This window comes from Salarias fasciatus, chromosome 12 (genome assembly GCF_902148845.1).
Source record: "Salarias fasciatus chromosome 12, fSalaFa1.1, whole genome shotgun sequence".
In the NCBI taxonomy this organism is placed as follows: Eukaryota; Metazoa; Chordata; class Actinopteri; order Blenniiformes; family Blenniidae; genus Salarias; species Salarias fasciatus.
Window position 1 is genome coordinate 4,353,740 of NC_043756.1, and position 23,434 is coordinate 4,377,173.

At 48.9% G+C, this 23,434-nt stretch overlaps 1 pseudogene; it reads right to left on the reverse strand.

Annotated features, from left to right (window-relative positions):
* Window positions 1-23,434, reverse strand: part of LOC115398340 (armadillo repeat protein deleted in velo-cardio-facial syndrome homolog) — a 93,289-nt pseudogene that overhangs the window by 21,724 nt on the left and 48,131 nt on the right.

Consider the following 23,434-nt stretch of genomic DNA (forward strand, 5'->3'; position numbering starts at 1 on the left):
ACAGAACTAGAATTTCTTCAAAAAAAAAAAAGAAAAAGGTTGTAACTTCACGAGATCTTACCAGTGATGAGTTCTCGGACCTCCATGTCGTTGGTCTTCCTCAGCAGGCGGATCAGGGCTGGGATGCCGTCACAGTTCTTGATGGCCACTTTGTTGTCATTGTCCTTCCCGTAAGAGATGTTGCGCAAAGCGCCGCAGGCTTTGCGGTGGACTTCGGACTTGGGGTGATCCAGAAGCCCCACCAGAACGGGGATTCCCTTCAGCTGGCGCACGTCCTTCTTGATCTTGTCGTTTTCGTAGCACAAGTGCTGCAGGTAGGCCGCGGCGTTGGACTTGACGGGGTCGATGGGGTGGCCGAGCATGGCGATGACCTCCGGCAGGTCGGGGTCGCGCCAGCGCGGGTCCTTGCGGATGCTGTCGATGGAGGGCGAGCGCCGGCCGCCCATGCGGTCCAGACTCGCCATGCTGCCCCTCTCGGGCTGCGCGAGCGGCGCCGAGTACATGCCGTGGATGTAAGGGTGGCGCTCATCGATCAGCTCCGCCTCGATGGGGTCGTCCGGATACCCTCTGCAACGAGACGAGAGAGGAGAGGACGGTCAGGACAGAGAAGACGGACGAGGCAAATGGAGGCTGACGCCCATGGATTCGTCTGAAAGAAGAATTAGGCAGCCGGGGGAAAGACTGAGCGAGAAGCCAACCGAGGTGAGAGGCTCTGACTAATGAGGGGGAAGTGAAGCAGAGGACAGAGTGAGGAGGAGTGAGCAACGATGGCGAACGGGGACAGGGTGCAGCACAAAGAGCGAAGCAGTGATCGGTGGTTCGGATGTTCTAATCTCAGGCCTGTGAGAGGGACTCCGCTGGCAACCCCGTGCAATAGGGGCGATACGATGCGCAACGTTATTATTATTATTCCTCCCTGTCAGGTGGCAGCAACAAACGTGTCAGACTTCAACAAACATAAAGTCTGAGAGAGAGTGACTGAGCGACGGGGAGAGATTGCACAAAGAAAACCCCAAGCAGTTCACAAAGAAAAGGAGACAAGGCAACACCAAAGAAAACGCTTTGAAGTTTAGGCTTGTGAAGTTTTTCTTTTTAAAAAAAAAGAAGAAGAAGAAGAAGAAGAAGCCACCATATACAGCTGAGACAGGATTTGATGTATTTTCCCCCGGGGAACAGAGAGGAGCGACGCTGTCCCCCCGGGGAGGATTCTGTGCCCCTGTGATGCCTCCAGCGTTCCCTTTGCTCACAGCTCTGAGCTCCACCGTGCAGCTGCAGAAATGTTAATAGCCGCTACTCCGGGACGTCTCCACTAGCATTAGCCTCATTAGCATTACCGCCATTAAGGCTCTTGACTTAAACAGAGCTGAGTCCAACGTATTTTGGTGATGAAATTAAGTGTCGAAAGGGCAGAGCGTTCCGACGGTCCGCAGGGGAGGTTTGCCTTCGCGATTCTCTATTTCCCAAGCCTCTTACAGTCTCTATGGCTCTTTACTGCTGAGACAGCCTCATCCATTCTCAATTACAACATCAGTGAAAATATCGGCACTCAGTTCCAGTGACAGATCATTTGTTGCTGCGGCAGGCTACTTATTTTTACCCGAGGCTCTTTAATCATAAGATAGATTTCTCACTTGCGAGGGCCCTCTCCGAGGACACAGAGGGAAGTTTTATTTAACACCAACAGACCAGCTGACAGGAAAAAAAAAAGACGATTTCTGAAATCTGCTGCTCAAAAACTTCTCTTTGAGCACATATGTCTGCGTTGGCTAATAAAATGGCATTATGTTCGGCAGGCAAATGTGAGACATGGGAAGAGGAATTTAATTAGGGTTGTGTACTTATGCACAGCCATTATTGTCCCAATCCACCCACCCCACAGCTTGAGACTTGTTTACCCTCATTACATAATCCAGCTGGTCTTCTCTCACCATCTTTGATGTATGGTGGTTGGTGGTACAACAAAATGGTGGCCAACGTTGGTGTTTGGCAAGGACTCCCAAACTGAGCTCTTATTTTAATGAGTTTTATGTTAATTATGTGTTGTGGGTTTGTTTTTTTGACAGTTCTTCCCAGGCATGTGTGGGGAACGGCGTGCCATCTCGGAATACAGCGCCGGTGTAGCCCTCTGTTGAATCTTTTTTATTTTTATTTTTTTTTACACGAGCCTCACAGTGGCATATCGGCTTTTATGACTTGACTTTGTGCCGTTTACAGCCAGGAAAATCGATATGAGATGAACTGAGAGGAAAACTCCTACACCAGCGGTATTAACAAGATCCTGAATCCCCCATTCAGATGGAGGGAAAGAGGATTAATAGAGCGACTATGGCCGTTTCTGAACAGTCAAAGTCAACCAAGCTCAATGCTTTACCAACACAGCTTTGGCCAAAACACTGAGCTTCAAGCCAGGCTACATTTGTGAGCATGTGCAGGTGCTTGCTAACCTTTTCCTTTAATATACAGTGACATGTGAACACACACACACACACACACACACACACACACACACACCCGGAGACTGTCACACACATTTTCAGGAGCAACACAGCAACACTGGGCACGAGGAAGAAGGAATGACCAAACTTAAATTAAAGGGCAGCTCACAATCCCTGCGTCAGTTCTGTTCGCAAACACCTCGCATCCATAACCACGGCGTCTGTCATGCAGATACGTTTTGGCTTTCGCTCCCATTATTCATCACACTGCATTTCCCTTACCCCTTTTTTCCTCATGCACACTTGAACACACTTGATAAGATGTACAGTTGTGCATATCGTGCCTCATTTAGATCCGGCCCGATGCGGCGGGGCTTGTGGTAAAGCAGCCATCGCGAGGCTGAGTGATGGGAATGTCAGGATTTGCATTTAAATTGGCGCCATTGTGTGTACAGGGAAGGCTGCATTCACGGGATGTGAAAGGGCTTGCCGCCGCCAGACGCGATGCTCCAAGCCTGATTACGGCGGATCACTCTCCTCATGTTAATGGAGCTGCTAAATGTCCGGGCTATTTGCGCGTATCTTACCGTTCATCTATGCATTCGTGGGGGAGTTCCCTTTGTTCTGAGGCACAAAGACAAAAAAAAGAGGCGCTACACATGTATAGTGAGATGTGAGGTGTCTTCCAATTCCAGCTCTCATCTTCTCATGTCGACCCTGGAACATCCTCACTATTCCTTCTTTCCTTCATCTCCTGTCAATTACTTTCATCATCTCTCAGACACAGCCATGCCTGACCCTGTTCTTTTTTTTTTCCGAAGGCCCATAAAAGGAGATGAACTGAAAAAGGATTAAAGACTCAGAGGAAGTATTTTCATCTCATATGTACACACATATTATCTCTGCGGCGTTTACGAGCTTTTTACCGTCTCTCCCCGGTGAGCGTATATTTCATTTTCAATTGCAGGCAATAATTGTTTTATTGTGCAAAAAATCTTTAAAGAAGAGGAGCAAATAGGCTTGTTTGTGTCTTGCCCCATTTCATTTCTCAAGCTCTCTTTATGACACTTCTCACCAACACCAATACCCGATCGAATGTTATCATTTTCACTATTTTCTAATTCTAGAATCAAAAAAATGTCCTATATAACTCAGTTGACGATGCTGATGAACACTAAACTTAGAGGCGGATTCGCCCACAGTACGGCGACTTTCAGTGAAAGCCTCTTAGCTGGTTGGAGCTCTGGGAGGAGGGCTGAGCGCATCACCTTCAGGCTCTGCTCCCCACAGACGCCACTGGATTAGATTAAGACACCCCCTCCCGACTCAATTAAGGAAAGAGTGAACGTGTGCATGTGTTTATGTCTGTGTGTGTGGTGTGACCCCTGGATGAAGGTGGGCAGGTGAAGCGGAGTGGATCGCCCAAGGAGAGATGAGCCATTAGAGATTGGCTTAAATACGCCCCTCCAGTCTGGCAAGGTTCAAAAGTGCCTATTAATCACAGTGGCAGGAGGACACCCACACCCACACCAGGGAGAGGCGTTCATGGACACACACACTGCGTCACATGCATAAAGAATGGGTTAAGATGGCGGGGGAAAGGGAGTAAGGTGCATTCATACCCAGACTGCAAAGAAGAGACAGACGTATATGCAAAGCCTGAGGAGTGATGAAGGGGAATAAATCTCCTTGTTGTCTCGCTTAGCGGCAACATTTCAGCAAAAAACTGAACGTAACGCTAAAATCCCTCACCGATGCATCACTGTCCAACTGAAAACTTTCAAAGTGCGTCTAAACTAGGAAAAAAATCAAAACTAAATCTGGTCAATACTCTGAAGAAAAAAAACCTCCTAGATATATAGATAAAGCACCAGATTCTGTTAAAACAGCAGGAACGCTGTCAAGCTTTTCTAACTCCACATAGAAAAAGTGAACTAATGACTATGTGCCTCCTGTCTGCTCAAGTGTTTTACAGTAAGAGGCTGAAACACAAGCAGATTTATATCTTACTTCTGATTTACCACAAGTGTCTTAATTGTTTTCTCGTTCACTGCTGAGGAGTAATCACATATTCCACTTGACGGTAACACAAGGGAAAGAAAAGCTCAGTAAAAGACAAGAAAAACAAAGCAGTAATGCAATGTTGTGATGGTGCTTCTCACTTTCTAAAATGCACATCAATCAGCCATAAGAATATAGCCATGGCCAGGTGTGGTGAATAACTGCAGTGGGTGGGATGTATTCTGAAGCAAGCTAATATTTTCTTTTCTCAAAGTTGTGTTAGAAGCAGAGAAAGTGTGTGAGGACTAGAATGTGAGTGAGCCTGACCGGGGTCAAACCGTGGCGGCTGGAACACTGGGTCAGGGCATGTCCCGGTCTGCAGTGGTCAGCTTCAATAAAACGCTCATCTTTTGTCAGAGTTTTTCAACATAGAGCTCAGCTTACGTTGTGTTTGCACTGCGGTGCAGAAGAGGCGGCGGCCTCCTGGGAATGGAAATCACAGGAGAGCGAGGTGTAAATGGGGCAGTGGGTGTTTTTGAGAGATTTGAAGGAGTACATCGTCAAACGTGGTGACATTACACATCAGGTAATGTCAATTTTATGCAGATGCACCACGCCAGTGATGAAATGACCTACATGGAGGAGCTTTCCCTTTGATGTGTCGACCGTCTGCACATGCAAACTTTAAAGCCTAAGAGAGAAACACGTCCAAGCAGGGACAGTTCCATTCCTGCCCTCCTGCTAACCCACGGATTCCACCACGGTGATAAAATGAGCGCTCAGCACTGATGCGGAAAGCGGTTTTAGTGCTAAACATCGTCATTTTTTGTCTGTGCATAATTGAGGGCTTGCAATGCAATGATAAGCTGTAATTAAAGCGCTTTAATTCCCAGATTCATTACAGCACTTTGGAGTCGACGGTCCCGTCTTAGAAGCATACTAATCGCAGAGTGAGTGTTCAGGAGGGACCAGACATTTCTGACTGTCATCCTTCCTACCGAAAAAAAAAGAAAAAAAAATCTGTCATGATGCACAGGTGTTTTGGTTTTCAGAGTCCAGCGAATGCAGTGACGAAATAATCCGTTTCTTGATGCAATTAACTAGAGAGAAGTCAGACAAGAGTCGCTTTAGATACGCATGTTTGTGTTTGGGCATTCACGTGAGCGTATGAGTGCGTGCGTGTGTGTGTGTGTGTGTGTGTGTGTGTGTGTGTGTGTGTGTGTGTGTGTGTGTGTGTGTGTGTGTGTGTGTGTGTGGGGCTGCATGTGGCTGTTAGGGCTGTGTTGTGACACATGTAAGGCAGGCTACAAATTGCCTGTCACAGCAAGCGCCTCTCACCAGGCGGACGGGGGAGTGACTCATTTTCTGAAGACGGGGATTTTTACTGAGGGAGAGAGAGAGAGAGAGAGAGAGAGAGAGAGTCTGTGAAGACACAGGGTCTGATTAGACATCTGCTCCTTCAAGCTGTATGTTCATCAATGCTCATCAAGTCTTTAAAGTCAATCCTGTGGAAAATGCAGGCGTGTTTGTGTGTGTGTGTGTGTGTGTGTGTGTGTGTGTGTGCTTAATGAAGAAACTCCCACACCTGAGTCCCTTCTCTGATAATGATAAACACACACACGCGCACACTCATACTTGTCTCTGCCTCTTCCCTCGTTCGTTCTGCTCCTCTGGATCCATTTTCAGGCGAAAACTTTTTGGTGGAAAAGAGCGAAGAAGTTTAAAGTATCCATCTGCTACAGATCACTGATCGGAAAGAAGCCTTTAATGCACACTTCCCACCAATTCAACTTCAAACCCTCGCTTTAATTAACTCGAAGGTGGACAATTTCACCAGGGCTCTCCAGTGGGTTGCACGGAAAGCTTGTAAAGCTATTAGGAAACAAGACTCCATTTTGGGATCAGGCTTTTTTCTTTCTGTTCACTGGACACATGAGGCTGAACTCCAGTCGATGAAGGTTAATCAAAAAAGGACAGGCTGAGTGAGGAGTGACAATAGCCTCATCCATTACAGCGCTACACCTTGCCTCCCTCTTTAATTTACCCATTTTTCCATATTTACAGGTCTGACATAAACACATGTTCACTGCCTATTTGCAGGAATATATCAATCAAAACCTTGCCGTTTGTTGAGTTACCTTCTGAAGAAAGTCACTCAAGAAGAAGGGACATCTGTTTGCTGTGAGGGAGTCTTTTTTTCTGGTAAGAACAAAACAAGCTTTGTTTTTCTCTCCCTTAACAAGCCTGATGTCCGCTTGTTTTAAGGTAAAGTCTGTTCATGCACAGAAGTTACTCACACACATTCCACGGCAAAAACAAAGGCGAGGAAACTTTCGGGACTTGTGCGTCTTCAAAAAAACCAAAACTGATGTCTAAATAAATCAATTAACATCTTGGTACAAATTAGTTAATTATGATTAAGATGGGCTAAATGCAGAGAAATATTAAACCCAAAGGAATCAATCTGTCGTTATAGCAGGTTCTGCATTACAACAGGGAACTCATAAAGACGCTGAGTGACAATTCAAAGACTGTAAAATGCTGAAAGCCAAACACTTTGCACAGCAGAGACGATGACCACGGCATGTGTTCAAGCGCAACCAGAGCATGAGAATGACAACCATGAAGCAAGATATGTGAAGAACAGACATTTGAAACTGAAATGCGTGACAGGAAATCCACAACCACATTCCGATCTCCTCACCTGACCCGAGGCCCGTCACGCAGCGGCTCCCGGTGGGTGCGGCCCCGGTTGGCGCCCGGCAGGGTGCGCCGGTTGGCGGTGGAGTAGTCGGGCTCCAGCTCATACGGCTCCTCCTCGTCCGGGCCCAGGCTGCGGCGATCGTCCTCCAGGCCGTACGGCTCGGGCTGGAAGCGCTCCGGCTGAGAGCGGTTCAAATCCACAGTGCTGCTGCCCATGGGCACCTGGGGCTGCGCCATGTGGCCGTAGTCGTCCTTGCGAATGGGCAGCGTGTAGCTGTTCTCCGGCCGGTAGCTGTTGGGCATGTAGGGGTAGCGCGGCGGCCGGAAGTTGACGCCGCGCGACAGACTGCCGTAGTTGTCTGTCAGGTCGGCGTAGCCGTCGTGCAGGCCGTAGTGGCGGATGTACTGACTCTCGGGCGTCTCCACGTACGAGTCGTTGTAGGAGTTGTTGTAGCCGCGCGTCAGGGTGGACGTGGCCTGGGGCGTGATGAAGCGGTCGCTTCCATTCTTCAGGTACCGACGGTCGATGGAGTCGGTGTAGCTGCCCAGCGGGGACGAGCCTTCGGGCAGGGGCAATCCGTCAGGGCCGAGCGGCACCTGGCGCACCGTCCGGGTCGTCACCGTCTTCACCATCTTCGTCACCTGAGGAGGGGAACAGGAAACCCAGTCAGGCAACCCGACTGGATATTACTGCACAGAGCTTGTTTGGATCCAACAGGCGGGTCAGCTCGTTACGGTCAGGTGGCACACAAACACACACAGCATTGACAAAAAAGAAATTAAGTGCCCAGTTCAATTGGCTGAAAGTGACATTAAAATGCCTTGAAAGTATGAGCAAACATCAATCGGCTGAAAAATATAATTCATTAGCGGTGGCAAACTTTGGTTAGGAAAATAGTTTACACAAGCTTGAATAATCTTCTGAAAGAAAAACACTTTGAGCCAAATGTGACCCTAAACTGCAGAAACTGAGAGCGACTTCAGGAGGCGGTCTGCTGGACCAGGCTGCAGGTTTACTGGACCGTGACTCCTTTAAGTCTCCCGGTGGAACGCTGTGGCGTCACGCTTTTATCTGAGGGAGCATCGTGACAACAGGACCTGGTGTATCTCGTGACGACTTCATCCCAGAGCTAAATTACTCGGAGAGCGACAGACAGCAAACCGAGTCTCTCTCTCTCCCTGAGCCCTCTCTCTCTCTCTCTCCAAACAGAAACCAATTGCTACCCAGTGAATTCTGCTGTGGCCGATAATTGGCTATTTCGTCCGCAGCTATAAATTCATCTTGAAAATTAATGAGGTTGATGAAAATTAATCGTTATCTGCAGGGGTTCTGCTCTCACGCAAGGCGTTGCAGAGGTTCGCTCCCACTTGACGGGAGCAGAATCATTCCGACGGGGAAAAACACTCATTCCTGCATCTGAAGGGTCTCATTTCACCAGCCACCTTCTTAATTGTAAAACGCTTTGTTTTTCTCTTCCCTCAGCAACGTCATAGTTTGGATTTTAATCGGGGGCGAGCGTGGCCATGTAGCGGTATCAAGAAACCACAGCGACGCATTAACCTACACTACGGAGGAGGGCGCCAAGAGCAAGAGCGCAAACCACATATCAGTTGTTCAACACGGCATCCTCATTAACTCGCTTGAAACAAATAGAAATCTTCACTGGCCTTGTTTCTTGATTACACCCTGGCTGTGAGCTACATAACAAAGCCTATTTCAGGAACATCAAGGTTCATTTCCATGTTCCCAGTAATTACTGAGTGGTTCACGTTTGTTTTTGATGCCACTGCGCCTTGGATTTGCACAGTTAAAAATAAAGGGCTCGTTTGCTGGATTCACATCCGCTCAAAGACTAGTATGACCTTGGGAGTAACAAGCTGGCTTCTTATCTTCCTGATCACAGCGGCGGGCCATAGCAGGACCCGGACGGGTCTGTATTCATATCAGGGGTCCTCGCGCTAACGCGTCGCCTGAAGCGGACAACAAACGCCAAGGCTAAATGTCAAACTGAGCAAGAAGTGATTAAAAGAGGTTAAAAAATACACTTTTTTATTAATTACATTTTTCCTGGAAGATGTTGTTTCGACAGCAGATCCAAAACCTTGAAGATTTTTGGTTGAAAGAGCAGACCTTTGCAGCCTTGAGAGATCCGGCCGCCTCGTACTAACACAGCTTTTTAGGCGATTTGCTGGAAAAGGCTGGAAAAGGGAGCCATCACACAGGTTTCAAACACTCTTTGATGTATGCTCAAGTTCACAGGGCGTTAAACCGTCACGCAAGGGGAAACGAGAGGAGACGAGGGACCTGGGTTTCAGAGGAGCCTCGGAAATATGCTGAACCGTGGTAAACACCGCCGAAAGAGAATTGCTAAATGGGTGCAGAGTGCGACTATGTTAACATGTAGATATATTGCTGATTTCTGTGTGTTTGCTCAAGCAAGTAAGTCATGTTTGTGTTAAAAAAAAAAAAACAAAACAAAAACAACCACAAGCAGTTAGACACACTCTATGGCTGTTAAAATCGTAGGAAGGGGCAGCAGGCGTCAAACTGTCCACTTTACAACACTGTAAGAGGTTTCATAACCTCCGCAGCATTCGCTTTATTGAGAGCCTAAATGGACACGATGATCAAGGGTTAGCCGGAAAACACACAAGGCAGTAATTCAGGTTTTTAGGCAGCCTGTGATTTCAAACCCTGTGATTCATTTTTCAACCAATCTGAAGAGCATCTGTCAAGACGAGGGAGGGAGGAGGAAGAAATTGGTTTCCTTCCAGTGTTAGATTGAAGTCAAATTGGCTGCATGTTTAATCTCCTGATGTTAAAGGGAGGTGGCGGCTGGCAGGGAGAGAAAACAGCCGAAACCACGCGAGGCTCGGCGTCCTTTACTGGGTCTGTGTCGGGCGGGGTGGGGGTCGAGGCGGGGACTGGAGTGGGGGTCCGGGTGGCGGGCCTGGACTCCGCTAACAAGCCGTCAGACACCATCACCGGCAGGTACGTTCGACGAGTGATGGTTTTCACCACCTTGGTGACCTGGAGGTGGAGGAATGGGTGGAGGACCTGTCATCAAACTGCAGCACGGCTCTTCACATGGGGTTAAGTTTGAGCTCGGTAATGATCGAGGTTACAGAGCGACGATGTTCACACCAAAGCAACAGACATACAAGAAATATGTGTCTAGAACTGAAGCGGCACAGTGACTTCGTGGTTAGCATTCTCTTTTCGGTATATTTTTCTTGGTGGCGCAGATCGGAGCATCTTGCTGATTCTGACCCACAGGCCTCATGTTTCCCTCATCCCTGCTCTAGAATGTTCTGCAATGTCCTCAAAACAGCTTCTGCTTCTGGTGAACACTGACACTTCATTTGTCAAAACAGCTGTCCCTGATGTAAGTACCACTTAATAACACACTCCGTGCCGCTGAAGGTAGACTCCCCAGCGTGTGCAGGGCAGTTAAAATGCTATTATTTGTTTGTGTGGCCTTCCTTGACGCTCATTAGCTCATATCCAGGGGAAACGGGGGGGGGGGGGGGGGGGGGGGGGGGCTTCTTTTATTGGTCCGGCTGAGCTCTTTCTCTAAAATGACTTGTGTTGCATTCGCAGAGTCTGCCAGCAGGAAAAGAGAGCTGGATGATGGCCAGGGGAACGCACGGCATGCTGGGACGGGAGAACAAATGTGGATCTAATTGAGTACGTACATGCGCTCGGACTCGTACACACACACATATTCGGCGTTCGGCCCAATTTGCTTTGAGTTGAATTGATTGAAAGCATAAATAGACGCAGCAGTTAATCTGCCGCCGAGAGGCCGCTCGTGGTTGTTTTTCCAGGTTGACGAAAAACTTTCTGCATGAAGTGAATCTGTCAGCTAAAACCTGTCGTGGTCTCCGAGCTCATTCACTTCATCTGTTCTGAGCCTGTTTGTAGGCATTGTCGGTTACAGAAGCTTTGCCTGGATGCCGCTTCGCTGCTCATTTCCCAGGATTCCTGCTAAGTAATAATGCTGACGCCGACCCAGAAGAGACGTGTTTACCACCGAGAAACTTTTTTTTTTCGCCAGCCAATCAAGAATTCGATCGAACCCTCTGCGTTTCATCTCCTAACAATCGGACGGGGAATAACCATCAATGGAGGCGAGTGTGTTAGCGTTGGATAGTACGGGAGGACTTCCGTTCAAAAGGACTAATGCGCACATAAATAAAACAAGCTGCTAAAAAATGATGAGAGAAATAGAAACAGGCAGGAAGGGGTAAATAAAAAAAAACACATGAAAGTGAGTCGAAGAGAAGAGATGGAGGGAGCAAAAAAAAAAAGAAAATGTGAGAAAGACAAGCTTCTTTGTGTGAATCTCAGCTGCGTCTGGATCCATTTGCTACCACAGAAATACCAGCTTCCAGAAGTTCATTCCCAACATTAATCTACTTTTCTTCTCAAAGTGACTTCGAGAAAAATAAGAGCACTCTCTCCTCTCAGCAGGGTGCCGCACCCACAGACGTTGCATCAGTCGTCTCCGATCCTCATCAGCAAAGCCCTTGATTAGTGCGATGTTTTAGTGTGCGTACGTCCTCACAACTTCTGCGTCCCGGCACATGAAAGCACGAGTGTGTGAGGGAGTGTGTGTGTGGCCGATCCCCTCGCAGTAAACAGGCTGCAGGGCAGCGGGTCCTCCCCGATGAGGGATTAGACCGGGCCTTTTAATTACAGTTTCACAGTCCCTGGAGTGAGGTCTCCAACGCAGCAGTCGCCGCTCGTTCTGGAAGCTTCCAGCGACCACAGCTGACTGGAGACGCATTTACATGTGAATGGATGCTGCACTGTATGAGCTTATCTTTGCGAGTGTGTGTATCACAATGTGCAACGGCGAAAAGAAGACGTTTCCGACCTCCACCTGACTTCTGGAGACGTGTGTTTGTTATGCTGTGGATTCTGCTGCTAATTCTTTTTTCATGTGCAGGGAGGGATGAATGCAGACGTACAAATGACATTTCCTAAAGCACCGAGAATGAAACCCTGTGGTTACAGATTACTGAAGCTGCTTTAAACATTTTTTTTTTCCAGCACATTATCTTTAAAGGTAGCAAATTCATTTGTCCTCATTTATGACCATGGCAGAGCTGAAACAAGCCGTGCTTCAACTCTCCGTCTCTGCCCTGTTTGGACGCCCCTGACCTGACGTGAATGGAGCAGAAAGAAGATTACTGGATCAATGACGGGTGTTTTAAAAGGAAACCTCTTTCAAATTTTGATGAAAGTGCTAAAACTGTAACTCGTCCAGGGTTTTTCTATTGAAAAAAAAAATACAGTTGCCAAATTGGCAGCCAGTGTTACATATTGCTGCCATTTTTTACCAAAGGTAATGCAGATTTTCATGAAGAATGTCCTCCATGTGGATAGTTCAAGGTTTTCAAGACTTTGAAGCTTGTGTCCCAATTTGAAAGATTCTCCAGTTATCAGCTGCAGTGAGATACAGAGACAAGGAGAAAAGAAGCATGCAACAGAAATTAAAAAAAAAAAAAAAAGATTTGCTCGAGATCAATCCAGGAAGTGAAAGCAGCAAGCAGTGACTTTACAGCAAAGAAACTGAGATTACAGAAGTCGTCGCGTTTGGCTTTTGCGGTGACGCAGAGCGTGTTGTGCACCGCTGCAGCAGCCAGCGCGGGCCCGCGTTAAATGGTGGCGTGGCGAGGAAAAAAAAAAAAAGCCGTACCGGTACAAAAGGTCCACTCACCTTCAGGTTAGACGACACATCCTTACAGAAAAACAACAGAACACAGCAGAGGACGAATCAACAAAAGGAGCTTTTAAGAAGCACAGAACACCACGGGAGTCAGTCCATAACGGCAGAAAAATAATCAGGAAAACGACATGAGAGAGAAATGAATCCACTTTGGGCTGTAAGATTATGGGATTTAGACTTCTTAAGAATGGGAGTCTGGGAGTGGAGGTACAGTACGCTGCACTGGAGCCGTAATCCATAACAATGACTTCAACTTATACAGAAACGGATCAAAGGGACTTCATAGATTGTTGTTTCTATGAGTTAATCAGGATTCACAATAAGTCTGTTTTTAAGGTTGGTCGCTGTTTCTACTGCTCACATCTAACTTTCCTGTGGTATTTTGTCGGTGTGATAAAGTAGCAGCGAACACGGCTTATCATACAGCATGTCTGAAAGAAAATCACACACTCTTGTGAAGAGTGTCTCACCTTGGTTTCCGTGCGCCGCGTGGTCCCGTCGTCGGAGGTGACCACCGAGACGTGGGAGGTGGGGGTGCCGGGGTCCTCCTCTATGGTGACCGTCTCCTCCACCACCTCCTGCGGCTCCTGCATCATGGCCAGGGATGTGGCGTTGCTGGGACTCTGCTCCTGTGCACAGGCGAAAACAACGACACGTTTTAGGATCGGAGAAACTTCCATGAGAAGTCTGTCGACATTACGGACGAGGAAAACTAAACGGCATCCATGTAATCTTCTTTGAGACATATGACAGGATGAGAATTTAATTGGGGTACATAAATAGGAACACTGAAAATGAAGGGTATTAAATATAATACCCTCAGCAATTTGCAATACAACACTCGAGCATGAAGTAGATGCAAAGTGTGAAGCAGAATGTATGAATAATAACACTAAAACATACTGGGACCAGGACATGAATACAAAATGTTGATTTTTATAAATAAAAGTAAGAAAATATGACTTTCCACTGCGTGATAAGAATTCTTTTGACAAACACTGGCAAGTTATTAGCTAGATACATGCGCATATGCTCCCTAAATTCTGAAAAACACACTGTGGGGGACCGAGCGGTCACCCCGACTCGGGATCAGCTCGCCTGGATCGCGTTGGGAGAGGTTTGGCAGAGAAATGAGGTGGAGGTTCACAGGTTCGGTGCAAATCCTTCAGTTTATTTGCAGTCTTTAAGTCCCACACCCTCACAACAGGCTGCTGACAGAGGCTTCTCAAAACTGGCAGCCTCACAGGTTCTCCCCCTGACTTTACCATGGTCCTCCTTAATAAGTCCAGCCCAGACCTAATTAACCAATCCCTGGTCTGGGTCAAACCAAAATTCAGGAGGGGTGTTTCATCGCCTTAACATTATTTACAAGAAGGTTTTAACCCGATCCCCAGTGTATATCAAAAATAAATGAAAATATAAATTCCATCATACACCAAAGATGACCTTCCCCACACATCCATTCCCCAGAACATAAATATTTACAATAAACACACAATTGTGCTCCCCCTCACATAATGGACTGCTCCTCCCTGCATCAGCCAGGTGAAATACAGCTTCACCAGCGGGCGCGCTCCGTTAGTATCAGCTGGGCAGAGTGAAAGAGGAGGAAATGTGCGTGGTGAGTAGTTGTGTGGCGTTTCTGCTTGCATGTGTCCTCAGGAGGTAGTGGGTACCTCACTACCTGCACTCGAGCCGCAGCCACGCCACTCCTCACTGTCACACATGTGAGAGAGTCTCAGTTTCCAATGAGAAGGGGCTGCTACCTTCTCACATTTCCCACCCCTTCTGGAGTCTCGACAACAGGGTGGCGAGACAGAAAGTCTGCAACCTGGTTCTGTTTCCCAGCCCTGTACCGCACTGAGAAGCGGTAGGGCTGCAGAGCCAAGAACCAGCGGGTGATGCGGGCATTGGAGTCCTTCATTCGTCCTAGCCACTGCAAGGCGCGGTGATCAGTTTCGAGGGTGAAGTCTCTGCCCAGCAAGTAATATTTTAGACTGTCAAGGGCCCATTTGACAGCCAAGCATTCCAGTTCCACTGCTGCGTATCGAGTCTCCCTAGGGAACAGCTTGCGGCTTATATATGCCACCGGCTTCTGGTCCTCCCCATCCCCTTGGAGGAGCACCGCCCCAAGACCAATCCCGGAGGCATCGGTCTGGACGGTGAAGGGCTGTTCGAAGTCCGGGCTCTGCAGCACAGGGTCTTTGCACAGCGCCTCCTTCAGGTCCTGGAATGCCCTCTCCTGCTCCTTCCCCCACTGGATCTGAGGGGTGCCTGACTTCCGAGTCAGGTCCGACAGGGGAGCTGCACGTCCGGCAAAATCCGGCACAAACCGGCGGTACCAGCCCACCAGACCCAGGAACGACCGGACATCCTTCTTGGTCTGGGGCCTTGGGCAGTCCAGTACCGCCTGGACCTTGTCTTTCTGGGGTCGGATCACACCCCGGCCTAAAACATGGCCAAGGTATCGCACTTCCTCCTTGGCGAGGGCACACTTGAGTGGATGGATGGTCAGACCCGCTTGATGGATGCGTTGGAGCACCTCCCCAAGGTGGCGTAGGTGGTCCTCCCAGGTGGCGCTGTACACCACAATGTCGTCCAGGTATGCCGCTGCAAAAGAGTCTGTACCAGCCAGAACAATGTCCATTAGTCTCTGAAATGTGGCTGGTGCCCCCTGCAGGCCAAACGGCATAACAATAAATTGAAAAAGTCCTTGGGGCGTACGAAAGGCAGTGTACGGCCTGACCTCCTTAGCCAGGGGCACCTGCCAGTAGCCCTTGCACAAGTCCAAAGTGGTAATGAAGGATGCTTTACCCAGCCTCTCAATCAAGTCCTCGAGCCGAGGCATGGGATATGCATCAAAGTGGGACTGGGCATTCACACGGCGAAAGTCAATGCAAAAGCGCATCTTCCCATCCTTCTTTGGCACCAACACCACGGGGTTGCTCCACTCACTGGTCGACCTCTCAATTACGCCCAGCGCGAGCATGTCTTCCACCTCCGCCTTCAGACACGGCAACAGACGTTCTGGCACCCGATACATCCTCTGGCGAACCGGTGTGAGGTCCTTGAGGGGGATGGTGTGCTCTATGACGGTGGTGTATCCTGGAGCCTCCTTAAACAGCCCCGGAGGAATGACCTCAGCCAACTCGTTCTGCTGTTGGGGGGACAGATGTGACATGTCCATGGCAGCCATTTGCCGGCTGCTGCTGGTGCTGGTTGGGAAAAACTGCCCAGAACACTCCTCTTCCTCCACCACAGCCTGCACCCGGAGCTGAAGTCCTGGCTGCCGCTCATGCCACTCTTTGAGAAGGTTGACATGGAAGGTCTGTCGTTGTTTCCTCCTCCCTGGCATGTCCACCTCATAGGTAGCTGGACCCATCTTCCGCACCACTTCGTAGGGCCCCTGCCACTGGGCCAGAAGCTTGTTTTCTGACGTGGGTAGGAGAAGCAGAACCTTCTGCCCAGGCTGGAGATTGCGCTGCCTGGCAGCCCTGTCGTACCAGGCCTTTTGGTTCGACTGCGCCTGCTCCAGGTTAGCCCGCACCAGTTCCGCCATCTCCTCCATCTTATCCCGTATCTTGAGGACATGGGCCACGATGCTCTGCGTCTCGGGGGTGCCGGGTCCCTCCCAGACTTCTTTCAGCACATCCAGCGGACCTCTCACCCGTCTTCCGTACAGCAGTTCAAACGGTGAGAAGCCAGTGGAAGCCTGAGGAACCTCTCGATAGGCAAAGAGCAAGTAGGGCAGCCACCGATCCCAGTCCCTTCCGTTGGCTGCCACAAACTTCCTCAGCATGCTCTTTAGAGTTTGATTGAAGCGTTCAACAAGACCATCAGTCTGAGGGTGGTATGGAGTGGTTCGCAAGCCCCGGATGCCTAACAGACTATACACCTGCTTAAGGGTCTTGGATAGGAAAGCTGTACCCTGATCAGTGAGGATTTCTTCAGGTATCCCTACCCGGGAAAACAGCTGCAGCAGGGCATGAGCTATGGGGCGAGCTGAAATGCTCCGCAGGGGAAAGGCCTCCGGATATCTGGTGGCATAGTCACATACAACGAGAATATATTTGTAACCGTTCTGAGATCTCTCCAGGGGTCCTACCAAGTCCATGGCTATGCGGGAGAAGGGGGTCTCAATAATGGGCAGTGGCTGCAGGGGATAAGGCCTCGTCTTTCTGATACTAGTCAGCTGGCACTTGGGGCAAGATCTACAGAACTCCTGCACTTCTTTAAAGAGACCTGGCCAATAAAACCTGGCTGCTATCCTCTCGTAGGTTTTGGATGTGCTTAAATGCCCTGACCAAGGGATTTCATGCCCTAAGACTAGCACCTTGTCCCTGAGCTGCTTTGGGACAACCAGCTGTTCTACTCCGCCCTCTGCTGTCCGATGGTAAAGCCGACCCTCTCTCACCACAAAGCTTTCTCCTGTCAAGGCCGGAGCCACCCCAGTAGACACCTCATCTACCTGTGTCACTCTTTGAAATGCTGGCCTAAGGGTGGAATCATCTCGCTGTAGTTTCTCAAAGTCTTCAGGGACATCACCCCACACGTCCCCCGGCTGATTGCCCTGTAATTCCTTTTCCACCGTGCCCACAAGCTTAGCCTGCCTACGTTGCATGCGGGTCTTCCTGATCCTCACACTGGCAGGGGGAGTGATTTCGCTGTCAGCAAAAGCTAGCTCCCTCCAGCGAGTGGACTCGCTGCACTCATCTATCGGCTTCTCAGGGGACTGCAGCTGACGGTGAGACCGTGTGACCACCACGTTGACGGGCTTACAGGACTGGAGTAACTCTGGGAGGATAACAATGTCCTGACCTATAACCACGGGATGACTCAGCTTCTCAACCACTCCCACAATCAGCTGATATGTTTGGCTCTGTATTTTTATGTAAAGTCCGGCCATGGGGTACTCGTGCTCATCTCCATTGACGCAAAGTACTTTTACCTGCCTACCCGGAATGACATCCCTTTTCTCCACCAGGTGGGGCTGAACTAGGGTTTGGGTACTTCCTGAGTCCAACAGAGCAGTAACCGGATTACCATTGACCACGACGGTGAGAGTTTGCAGTTGGCCAAGTGAATTTACCGGGCTACCATCAGGTTTAGGGATACAACTCTGTCCTGAATGTTGAGGCTTTCTCTGGGGGCAGTTTGGCTTGATATGACCCTCCTCATTACACAAGTAACAGATTACGGGCTTTTCTGACCTCTGTTTGGTACTTGCCGGGGCCACTGGGTTCCTAGCAGACATCCTACTGGGCTCAGCGAACTTAGGATCACTCACATAACCAAAACCCTCAGACCTACCTCTTGTTGCTGGTCTTGGCCGGGGCTCTGCTCGGAAGTTCTTCTGACGCCGTGCAGACATGAAGGTCTCCACAAGTTCCGCTGCCCTCAGTCCATCGGCTGGTCCATGTTCCTTCACCCAAACCCGGATCTCTGGTGCTAGGGTGCGAAGAAACTGCTCCGTGATCAGGACCTCGAAGACTTCCGCGACAGACCTTTCTGCCGGCCTAATCCATTTGAAGAACATGTCCTTGAGACGGGTGTACAGCTCCCGGGGAGTCTCCCCAGGCTGGATGTCAGGTTCCCTGAACCTTCTGCGGTACACCTCCTCGTCAATCTCATATTTTTGAAGGATTGCCTCCTTTACATGGTCATAGTTCAATGCAGCAGTCATGTCCATAGCCACATAGGCACTGCGGGCCTTCCCAGTCAAATAGGGCACCAACAGCACCGCCCACTCTGCCCTGGGCCAGCGGTACGCCGCTGCCAGCCGCTCGAAGGTGGTGAGGTATTGCTCAACATCATCCCCCTCCTCGAGTTTGGGAATGAGCCCGTGGCGTCCACTCATGGTTCCCACCATCAGAACCGCCTCCGCTGCTGGAGCTGCTGTCGCCGGAGTTGCTGCTGCCGGAGTTGCTGCCGCCGCCGGAGCCACCACCACTGCTGGAGCTGCCGCCACTGCTGGAGCCACCGTTGCCGGAGTTGCTGCCGCCGTAGTAGCCACCACCACTGCTGGAGCTGCCACCGCCGCCACTGGAGCGGCCATTGCTGGAGGGATCCCTGATGACCTCCTTCCGGTCTCCACATCTGCTTTGAGCCTGTCCAGCTGGGTCTGGACACTCCTCCAACGCAGCTCCTGCCTGTGGGCCTCCTCCTCCTGGGTACTCAGCGACTTTTCCAGGAGTTGCCTTAAGGTGGTCAGCTCACTCACCCCAGGTGGGCTCTCGGACGGTGGTGGGAGGGTGTCCCGAGCGGCCTCCACCGGCTCCGCACACTCAGGAAAATCCCCCTCCTCTGGCCTGGCCAGCCTTGGGTCCATCATGCCCCACCAGATCTGACCTTGTTCCTCCTCGGGGCCTCGCCTGGCAGCTCGTCCTCTTCTCTTTCCTCTCCCCTCCAGCTTCTCAGGCGGCGTTGCTTATCCCACCACTGCCACCAAATGTGGGGGACCGAGCGGTCACCCCGACTCGGGATCAGCTCGCCTGGATCGCGTTGGGAGAGGTTTGGCAGAGAAATGAGGTGGAGGTTCACAGGTTCGGTGCAAATCCTTCAGTTTATTTGCAGTCTTTAAGTCCCACACCCTCACAACAGGCTGCTGACAGAGGCTTCTCAAAACTGGCAGCCTCACAGGTTCTCCCCCTGACTTTACCATGGTCCTCCTTAAATAAGTCCAGCCCAGACCTAATTAACCAATCCCTGGTCTGGGTCAAACCAAAATTCAGGAGGGGTGTTTCATCGCCTTAACATTATTTACAAGAAGGTTTTAACCCGATCCCCAGTGTATATCAAAAACAAATGAAAATATAAATTCCATCATACACCAAAGATGACCTTCCCCACACATCCATTCCCCAGAACATAAATATTTACAATAAACACACAATTGTGCTCCCCCTCACATAATGGACTGCTCCTCCCTGCATCAGCCAGGTGAAATACAGCTTCACCAGCGGGCGCGCTCCGTTAGTATCAGCTGGGCAGAGTGAAAGAGGAGGAAATGTGCGTGGTGAGTAGTTGTGTGGCGTTTCTGCTTGCATGTGTCCTCAGGAGGTAGTGGGTACCTCACTACCTGCACTCGAGCCGCAGCCACGCCACTCCTCACTGTCACACATGTGAGAGAGTCTCAGTTTCCAATGAGAAGGGGCTGCTACCTTCTCACACACACTTAAACTTGAAAAAAGCCCTATCAGCAGCACCACTCCAACCTGGAGCGCTGGGCCTCAACTGATCAGCTACATCCATCCTCAGTGTGCTTTTTATATAACATAGGAATGAAGAGCTGGGTCTGGCTCCAGCTGATGTAGGGAAAATGGTAAAAATCACAGGACCAGCACGCAATCACATCTACAACACAACACCATTCATCTCCCGATCACATCACAGAAAGCCAATAATGTAAAATTTTACCCAAACCTCAGATTATCACCAATACCGACACATACATACAATCATTTCTTGTGTTATTTCTGCACAAGAATAGGACACTATGTTTTAAAACATGTAACTATAAAACCAACCTGCCAAAAACCATTGTAATAATATATGAGAAATAGCTTCTTCTAGCTGCAGGAAAGGTTGGAATTTAAAACATGTGATGATGTCGAAGAGAATTATTGGTTAAACATAGTTTTATTGAACAGATATTGAACATAATTCCGGTTCATCCTCCATCCTGTGCCTTTGTGCGTCAATTGCACAAAGAAATGAGTGGAAACAGGACCGTAAAAAAGTGTGGGTACAGGTTTATACATATTTACACACACTCACACTTGACTACTTGCACGCTACACAAGAGGAGAGCTATTTAGACCCTCATTTGTGCAAAGTCCTGACACTCCATGATCTCTATTCCAGCGCTGCAATGCAGGCCAGTGAACACCTCCTCACCTTTTCAGATTTCCAATTGAGTTTAAGCTTATTTTTCAAGGCAAGCAAACGCCCGGAGAACTTTTTTTTGATTCATATTTTATTGGGAGGCCATGAATTTGAAAAAAAAAAAAAAAAAAAAAAAAAAAAAAAAAAAAAGAAGAAGCAGGGAATAAAAACTATGTCCACAGGCTGTGGATGAAAGTGAGTGTGGAGTCCAGCACCCCCCACCAGACCCTGCGTGAAGGCGTGAGAGAGAAATGTGCTTCCTGCTGCATTTCCTCCTGATGGAGGCCGATACGAAGGCGGCGGTCGGAGGTGCAACTCTCCGGCTTGTCCCGCCGCTGTTGCTCAAGTGTGGCAAAATTATAGCTCTCGTGACGGAGAGGGGAAGGAGGGCATTCGGGGCAATCACGGATAACCAAAACAGCACAGAACCGAGAGAGGCGGCGGAAACAGAAAGTAATGGAGAGGGCGGAGAGGGGAGGGCAGCGGAAGCCAGTCTCTCTCCGAACAGGGGCGAAGAGGAAGCAGGACGCTGCTTCAGTCCAGAGAGCTGCCACTGAGATGAAGGATTTTTCTTGGAGCTTTAAAGCTGCATTTTGAAAAAAAAAACTCATGTCCACACCTCAACAGGTGAAAGGTAATTTAACTATTTATAACACAACGGAAACCAATTCAGGACATGTAAACCTGACCTTGACCTGTTTCATATTGTTTCATCAATCCCCTGAGCACTTGTCAGATACTGTAGTTTTATACTTTTGCTATAGAAAGAAAGTTGAGCCAGTTCTTTAACTTTTATTCTTCTGTCTCAAACCTTTTGCATACTTACATCATATACAGATTGGAGAAAAAAATACCCCGAACTAAATCAAACAAACTATTTCTCTCCACCCAATTACACCAACTATAAAGAGAAGGAGCGGCAAAGTGCAGGCAAGAGGAAAAGTTTTCCTCTTATTCCCAGTTGCGTTTTGTTGAAACTCGCGAAGTGATGCCTTGCTTTTCTTCACGTCTTTGAAGACTCTAATAAGTGAAGAGTTCTCCATTGATTGAGAAATTTCTCTCAGGCTTCAAAGCCCCACACAGTCCCCATTGATCGCTGGGCCTCGTTTCTGATCAGTCAAAAGTTTTGCATTTTTCTATGTTAAGGATTTCTTTCCCTGATCCCACAGCCCTCCTCCGTGTCCCTGCTGAGCGCTGCTTTTGGGTGTATGCAAAAAAAAAAAGAGAAAGAAATCTTTATTTACCGCCTCCATCCAGTAATTTAGAGTCAATTAACACTCTGAACTGAGCCAAGTTCGATCATTATAATCGGAGAAAGGTTCCCAAGTCCTATCAATGTGCTAATGACTGGGAAAGAGACACGTTACATACAGAGACAGCCGTTGCTAAGCTCATGAAACAACAGCTTTACTTAACTAACCTCGGGCTAAACAGTAGTTTTGCTGAAAATAACGGTTTTGTTTTGGAGTCTGAAAAAATGAAAAGGTCAGTACCGACTATAAACATCCCTACACTCTGCAACTCGGTAAACAAATCACCTTACTGACTAATTACTGAAGAAAAAAAACAAAGGAAAATGCCCTGTGGGGGGGCATTTATTATCCTGAAGTGTCAAATTAAGTCCACACATCCATCTTCTACACAAGCCGGAGCTCAAACGCAGCATTTCCTCACTGTGAGGCAGACGGTAAACCACTACACCGCGCAGCTCTCGAGTGAAGTCAAGGCCTCCATCAAACCGGGGCTGAGAAAATAATGACTATCAATTCCAGCTAAAGGTAATGCCGCCTTTGAGAGTATTACATGTGAAACATTGAAAACAAATATACATTCATCTTCAAGCACCTTCCAAGCGTCGTGTATTGTTATCATTACGATTGGGTTTTTGAATTTAAGGCTGCACAGATAAGGCAATAAAAACATGATGGAGCACTGATACATTTCCCACTGGACTGAAGTTTGATTACAGCTGCCTGATTGTTATCGTCTTTGTCTTCCAGTATTTTCCTTCTCGCCGTTGCTTCGCTGGCTCTTCTGTCCCGCATCCTGCGATCCTCCCTCACCGCCTCCATGAACACGAACACTGGTTTCCTCCTCTTGTCCTGCCGAGGATTTCCTTCCTTCCTCAGCAGATTTTCACACCTCCAGTTCTACCTCGTTTATCTCAATTCCCCAACGAACTGTCCAAAATGAGCCGTCCCTCTCAATCAGGGGTGTCAAATATAAGGCCTTTGGGCCAAAACGGGCCTGCAAGAGGCTCCAATCTGTTCCCATGTCATTTAGTTGATTCCAGGTCTAACTGCATGAAGCTAAAACGCTCATTGTTTGGCGAAAGCGTGGGACAAACAGGAAGAGAGGCGATCCGCTGACAAACTGGCTCCTTGATCCGAGCTTAATGCGGCGGCGCTCGCCCTCGCTTACGCTCTCGCTCCGTCTCCATCTCTGCCCGCACTAAGTGAAAGAGTGAAGTTGAACTCAACATTAGAGGCACTAAATAAATGATTAAAAGCCGTCTGGCTGCGGGCTAGCGTGGCTTTCTGCCGGTCCCGGGGGGAAAATGAGACGATTTTGAGTCGAGGAGCCCTGGGAAAGCGTAGCCTTTAGTGGAGGGCGGGAGAAGCCAAGCACAGTGAGTTAATGGCTGATCTCGGAGAGAGGAAGCATAAAGCGGCAGAA